The 6,000-nt window shown below is 45.2% G+C and overlaps 1 pseudogene across 1 annotated transcript; it reads left to right on the top strand.

The window, feature by feature from the left end:
* The first annotated feature begins 3,674 nt into the window (after window positions 1-3,674).
* Window positions 3,675-4,107, top strand: LOC308338092 (large ribosomal subunit protein uL22-like; annotated as a pseudogene). Its single transcript has one exon. The product of its transcript is annotated as a large ribosomal subunit protein uL22-like (transcript).
* Window positions 4,108-6,000: the final 1,893 nt, after the last annotated feature.

The following is a 6,000-nucleotide window of genomic DNA, read 5'->3' as shown; positions in this document are numbered from 1 at the left end:
GTTATTATGCTGAGTTGAATAAGTCAAGCAGAGAAAGACAACTGTATGGTCTCACTCATATGTGGAACAGAAGGAATAGAATGGAGGACCATGGGGGAAGGGAGGGAAAATTGAACGGGAAGCCATCAGAGAGGGAGAAAAGCCATGAGAGACTCTTAACCCCTAGGAAACAAAGAGTTGTTGGAGGGGAGGTGGGTGGAGGGATGAGGTAGCCGGGTGATGGGCAATAAGGAGGTCACGTGTTGTGATGAGTACTGGGTATTACATGCAACTAATGAAACATTGTACACTACATCAAAAACTAATGATGTACTGTATGTTAGCTAACTGAACATAATAATAATAAAAAAATGAAATAAAATTTAGCTGGGAATAAAAATGAATATGGTTTTATTAAACTTTTTAAAAAAATATTTTCCCTGAGTATGTTTAAAAAACTTATTGCCTTTGGGAGGCTGAGAGATTTGTCATAAATTCTGTGGTTTAGTCCTGCTTATTAGTATCTGTATACCCCAAATAACACTTATCATCCATAGCACCAGTATATAGTAATTTATAAGTTCATTGATAGGCCATTGAGCATAGTCTGGTTGTCTGTGAGTATAGATAGGCTAATGGTAACAAAATAAGAAATAAGCAAGGGCATGAAGTCTCTTTTGGAATTTCCAACATTTCCTGCGAAGGGTCCTGAACTTTTTTACCCATCCTGTAGATGGATTACCACCTCTTTTACTACTTCCTTCATTGAAGATAGTAGAAGGGAAGTAGGGTCCTGATGATGATGTTTGGTTGATTTATGGTCCTTACTTCCACCTACTGAGTCCAGAACTTTTGCCTCCAGATAATGCTGTTATTTTCATTAATTAACATTTTCGATTGATGTGAATCCCTTAGAAGTCTTTGTATTCATCTGTTGCAGAATCAGAATTTGTCTGCACATCAATTTCATTTTCTACTTCATATGTAAAGTATCACCTTTTTGCCTTTCACTTTAACATGGTTCCTCTTTTTGTTTTGCTTTGGCTTGATTTTTCATTTTACAATTCCAGGCTATTATGTAAATACCAACATTGATGAGGAAATGAAATTCCTTTGTAATATAAAAGTTTAAGCCCTATTATCTCTTCTTTTGAGTGGTTTATTGTTATTAAAAATGTTAAGAGGGCGAAAAGAAGTCCCCTCTGCCACCTGTGATGGCAAAACTCTCCACTGGTGCCTCCTTGTGGACATCAAGAGGGAGACATACCAGAGAGGAGTGGGTAGCCTGGAATGGGCCCTTGGGTCCCTCATCTTATGGAGGGTTGCTATTGCTTGCCAGCAGGCACTTCTCTAGGCACACGGACATGAGATGTGCTGGAACTGGTTCATAACAGCTCCTGACTGTTAAATTTTGGGTACTTTTGTGAGAGAGAGTTAAACTGTTGGTAGCTTGGACTAGCCATTGTGGGAATATTTATGCCATGGAAATTGGCCAGCCCTTCAACAGGGGGCTGTATCTGCCCCAGTTAAGCTGGTTGCCAAACACCAGCACACATCTCATCACCCACACAGTGACTCTGGGTGTCCTCTCCCTTTGATGTAGAGTCTGAAGCAGAGACAGATGAGATCCCTTGCCACAGTCTGATCAGTGAGCACGAGAGCTGACATCTAAACCTAAGTGGGATGGCTGCAAGGGCTGTGTGCCAACCTCAGCCCACCACGTCCCTGCATGGAAGGGGAGGTCCCAGAGGTCCGAGGCCCCTGCTTGTGAACAGCCTTTTCCCTTGGCTGGGGAGAAGGTAGGCTGTTTCAGGGGCATGGGAGGTAAAAGTGTTGATCTGGTGCTGGAGGGAGGGATTGCATGACTCCCATCCCATGGGGGAAAGAGCTCATTAATTTTATTAAGACCCTAGGGTCCCATAGTCCAAAGACAATTAGCTCCTGATTATTGTAGAGAGGCAGGGGACTATCTAGAGGAACCGTGCCAGCATTTACTATCCTCGTGGAGGGTAAAGCGGTCCCCCACTGCTTCTTTCTGTCAAGAAGAACAAGGAGGTATCCACCCTCCCACCCCAGAGACTCCCCCAGGCTTCTAGATATTCCTCTAAGCCTCTGATCCAACTATGTAGGATCCTACTTTTTAAAGTGCTCAACTTCCTTCCGTCCCATCGACTTCTGTCTGAGTTGGACTGATTGCAACAACACAGAACTACAAAACCCTAGGGCTGGAACTGTCTAAGGGTCATACAGCATAGCTGAGTCATGAACATGCCTGTCCTTCATTGAAGTAGGGAATCATGGGATCAGCTGATCAGTGGCACCCTGGCCCAAATCACAGTGGCTCTGTGAGGTCTGTGGACCTACCTCGTAGTCATTCCTTTTTTTTAAACATTTTATTTATTTATTTGAGAGAGAGCATGAGAGGGGAGAAGGTCAGAGGGAGAAGTAGACTCCCCATAGAGCTGGGAGCCCAATACAGGACTCAATCCCAGGACTCCAAGATCATGACCTGAGCCAAAGGCAGTCACCCAACCAACTGAGCCAACCAGGTGCCCCTTACTAGTCATTCTTATAGTCCCTGAATGTCTAGTTGGAACACTCAGTATTTGGCAGAATTGCCACATTTGTTCTTGGACCAGTGGAGTAAGTGATATGGTAGGAGGAGGCTGAGTGGGAGCCCCAAATCTGTACCCCCTTCTCCACAAAGACACTAAGTCCAGAGCAATATCACAGTCTAAAGGAAATGGTGGAGGTTGATGCCACTTAAATGGATGCAGGAGGTGGTTGTCCCTATCATGTCCCCTTCATTGACCCCTCTGGTCCCTATAAATACCAGACCAGATCCTGGAAGGTGACAGTAGGCCACGAGGAACTCAACCAGGTGGTTGTCCTAACTGCAGCTGTCATGCCTAATTAACACAGCTTGGGGCTCTGACATGTGGCTCTTGGCTACTGATGAATGTGTTTTTAAATACAGGATGGAGGACAAGGAGCAGTTTGCCTCTACATGACATGTGTACAACTATACATTTATGTTACTGTATCATAACTCTGGCATCGTAATGTGGCCCAAAGGGACGTGGACAGCATGTGCTGGTAGTACAGGCAGAAAAGCATGATTTGTTCTGTTTGCTGATTTCTGTAGTGTGACTGTTTCTATTTTTTTAATTTTTTAAAAAAGATTTTTATTTATTTATTTGACAGAGAGGGAGAGATCACAAGTAGGTAGAGAGGCAGGCAGAGAGAGAGGGCGAAGCAGGCTCCCCGCTGAGCAGAGAGCCCAATGTGGGCTCGATCCCAGGACCATGAGATCATGACATGAGCCGAGGGCAAAGGCTTAACCCACTGAGCCATCCAGGCACCCTTGTAGCGTGACTGTTTCTACCACACCTGATTTTAAGCTTCCAGTAAAAGTGTAACTTTACTGAAAACGCAGATTTGGAGAGCTGTATACAGTAACACACCCCCATGCAGTATATTATTATATTTTTTTTAATCATAAAGACACAATAGATGTCAATAAGCATAGTTTAGCATAAAATATAGCTCGTCCCGTAAGCAGTCTGAATATATCTCTGAAAATAGTTCACTATTCACTTGACCCAGAAAACCCTACAAAATCATGCAAATCAAGAAGTTTGAATGTTCCTGTTCACTTTAAGAACACACCTGAAACTGCCCAGGCCATCAGAAATATGCATATCTGGAAAGCCACCAAGTATCTGAAGGACGTCACTGCAGAAGCAGCGTGCACCTCTCCCTGGGTACAATGGTGGCATTGGGAGGTGTGCCCAGGACAAACAGAGGGGTGGACACAGGGCCCGTGGCCCAAAAAGAGTTCCAAATTTTACTGCACGTGCTTAAAAATGCAGAGAGTCATGTTGAGCTTAAGAGTTCAGTAGATTCTCTGGTCCCTGAGCACATCCAGGTGAACAAAGCCCCCAAGATGTGACACAGAAGTTACTGGGTTCATGGTCAGATTCAACCACACGTGAGCTCTCCCTGCCACATTGAGATGATCCTTACTGAGAAAGAGCAGATTGTTCCTGACGCAGAAGAGGAGGCCGCCCAGAAGGAAAAGCTGCCCCAGAAGAACTGAAGAAGCAAAGATGTATGGCCTGGGAGTAAATTCTGCATCAAATAAATACAAATAAAAGCAAAAAAAAATCAGAGAATATAGTAAAGTAACCAGGAAATGATCACTTTAAAATATTATCTCTGCTTTTAATACAACTTATAAGTTTATAATGACTTGTTTTTAATAGTGGCTGTTTTAACAACTGGTTTGCAGAATGCCTGAAAATCTAACTCCTCTCATGAGAAAATATGAGGCAGCTCGGGCGGCCTCCGGGTATGGGCCTTCTGGACACGCCACAGAACCTCACTTGGTTCCACCGTATTGATGATATATAATTACACAAGCAGGATGAGCCAGGATCGGTGAATATGTTGGTGGTATTGGTAAGGCAGTGTAATCCTGAGATTGGGAGAGAAACCCTGTTATGTTTAAAGGCCCTCCACATCCCTGAAGTTTCTAGAGGGCCAGTGGTCTGGAGCATGCCAGGTCATTGTTCTAAGGTAAAGAACAGATTATTCCTTGTCATATTTAACACAGTTAATGGTAACACCACTAATGCCTGGACACCCTTCTTCTATTCTAGAGGCAACATGTTTGCGTTCACGAGACCATTTCCAGTGACTGACTGGATCCCAGAACAGAACGGAGCTCTGGAGTAGCTCTACCACAGCCAAGAGATGCCCAGGCTGTAGAGGTCGCCGAGGTGGGACAAGATGCAGCGTGGTGTTCCTGCTGGTAAGGCCCCAACAGAGAGTCACAACACACACCCCAGGTTCCTGGTCAAGCCGTGCTGTGTACTGCAAGAGGTGTGTCCTATTAGGGGATAGCTCCTGGGCTTTAGTAGAGACAGGGCTCCTGACATGGGACAGCGAATATCCATGGGGGCGCTGGGAACTGCCCGTGAGGAGCTGGGTGCTAGCGGACCAATCAAGGGATAAGGTCAGGAGTTACAGCTTTAATTACCGTTGGATAGACATACCACATCCCAGATCAAAAATGAGCAGAACCGAGTGCTGCACAAGGCCTGTGAGCAAGTGGTTCAGATCTCCTCGCCCCCCACATTCTTGCTTCTGCCCCTCCCTTCACTCACACCAGTGGCTGCACGGGGGTGTTCCAGGTTGCCTACTGCTGCGGAACCAACTGCCCCCAAAATTGGTGACTTAAGCCAACAACTATTGAACGGTTTCTCATAATGTGAGCCAGACACGGGGAATGTTTGGCTGGTGTTCTTTTGTTCCATGTGGCATCAGCTGGGATCACTTGGAGGGGTTTGGCCAGGAAATGGACTGCTCCAGAGCCGAAGACAGCTGTACTCCTATGATCAGTACCTTGGTTTGTTCAACCGGAAGTCTTGGTTCTTCTGGATTCCGGTCCACCTGCATGTTCTCTCAGGGCCTCTCCACATGGTCCCTCTGCCATGGTAGTCAAACCTCACTTTTAAAAAACGTTTTTAAAATTTAAATTCAATTAATTAACATATAATGTATTATAGGCTTCAGAGGTACATGCCTGTGACTCATCAGTCTTTTTTTTTTTTAAGATCTTATTTATTTATTTATTTGACAGAGAAAGGCACATCGAGAGAGGGAACACAAGCAGGGGGAGCTGGAGAGGGAGAAGCAGGCTCCCCGCTGAGCAGGGAGCCCAGTGTGGGGCTTGATCCCAGGACCCTGGGATCATGACCTGGGCTGAAGACAGACACTTAATGACTGAGCCACCCAGGCACCCCTCATCAGTCTTGTGTAACACCCAGTGCTCATTACATCAGATGCCCTCCTTAATGCCCATCACCCAGTTACTCCATCCCTCTACCTACCTGCCCTCCAGCAACCCTCAGACTGTGTCCTATGATTAAGAGTCTCTTACTGTTTGTCTCTCACTAGTTTCATCTTGTTTTATTTTTCCTTCCCTTCCCCTCTGATCTTCTGTTGTGTTTCTTAAAT

The sequence above is a fragment of the Martes martes genome (assembly GCF_963455335.1).
Source record: "Martes martes genome assembly, contig: scaffold_43, whole genome shotgun sequence".
In the NCBI taxonomy this organism is placed as follows: Eukaryota; Metazoa; Chordata; class Mammalia; order Carnivora; family Mustelidae; genus Martes; species Martes martes.
The sequence above is the reverse complement of the archived record's forward strand: the minus strand, read 5'-3'. Positions and strand labels throughout refer to the sequence as shown.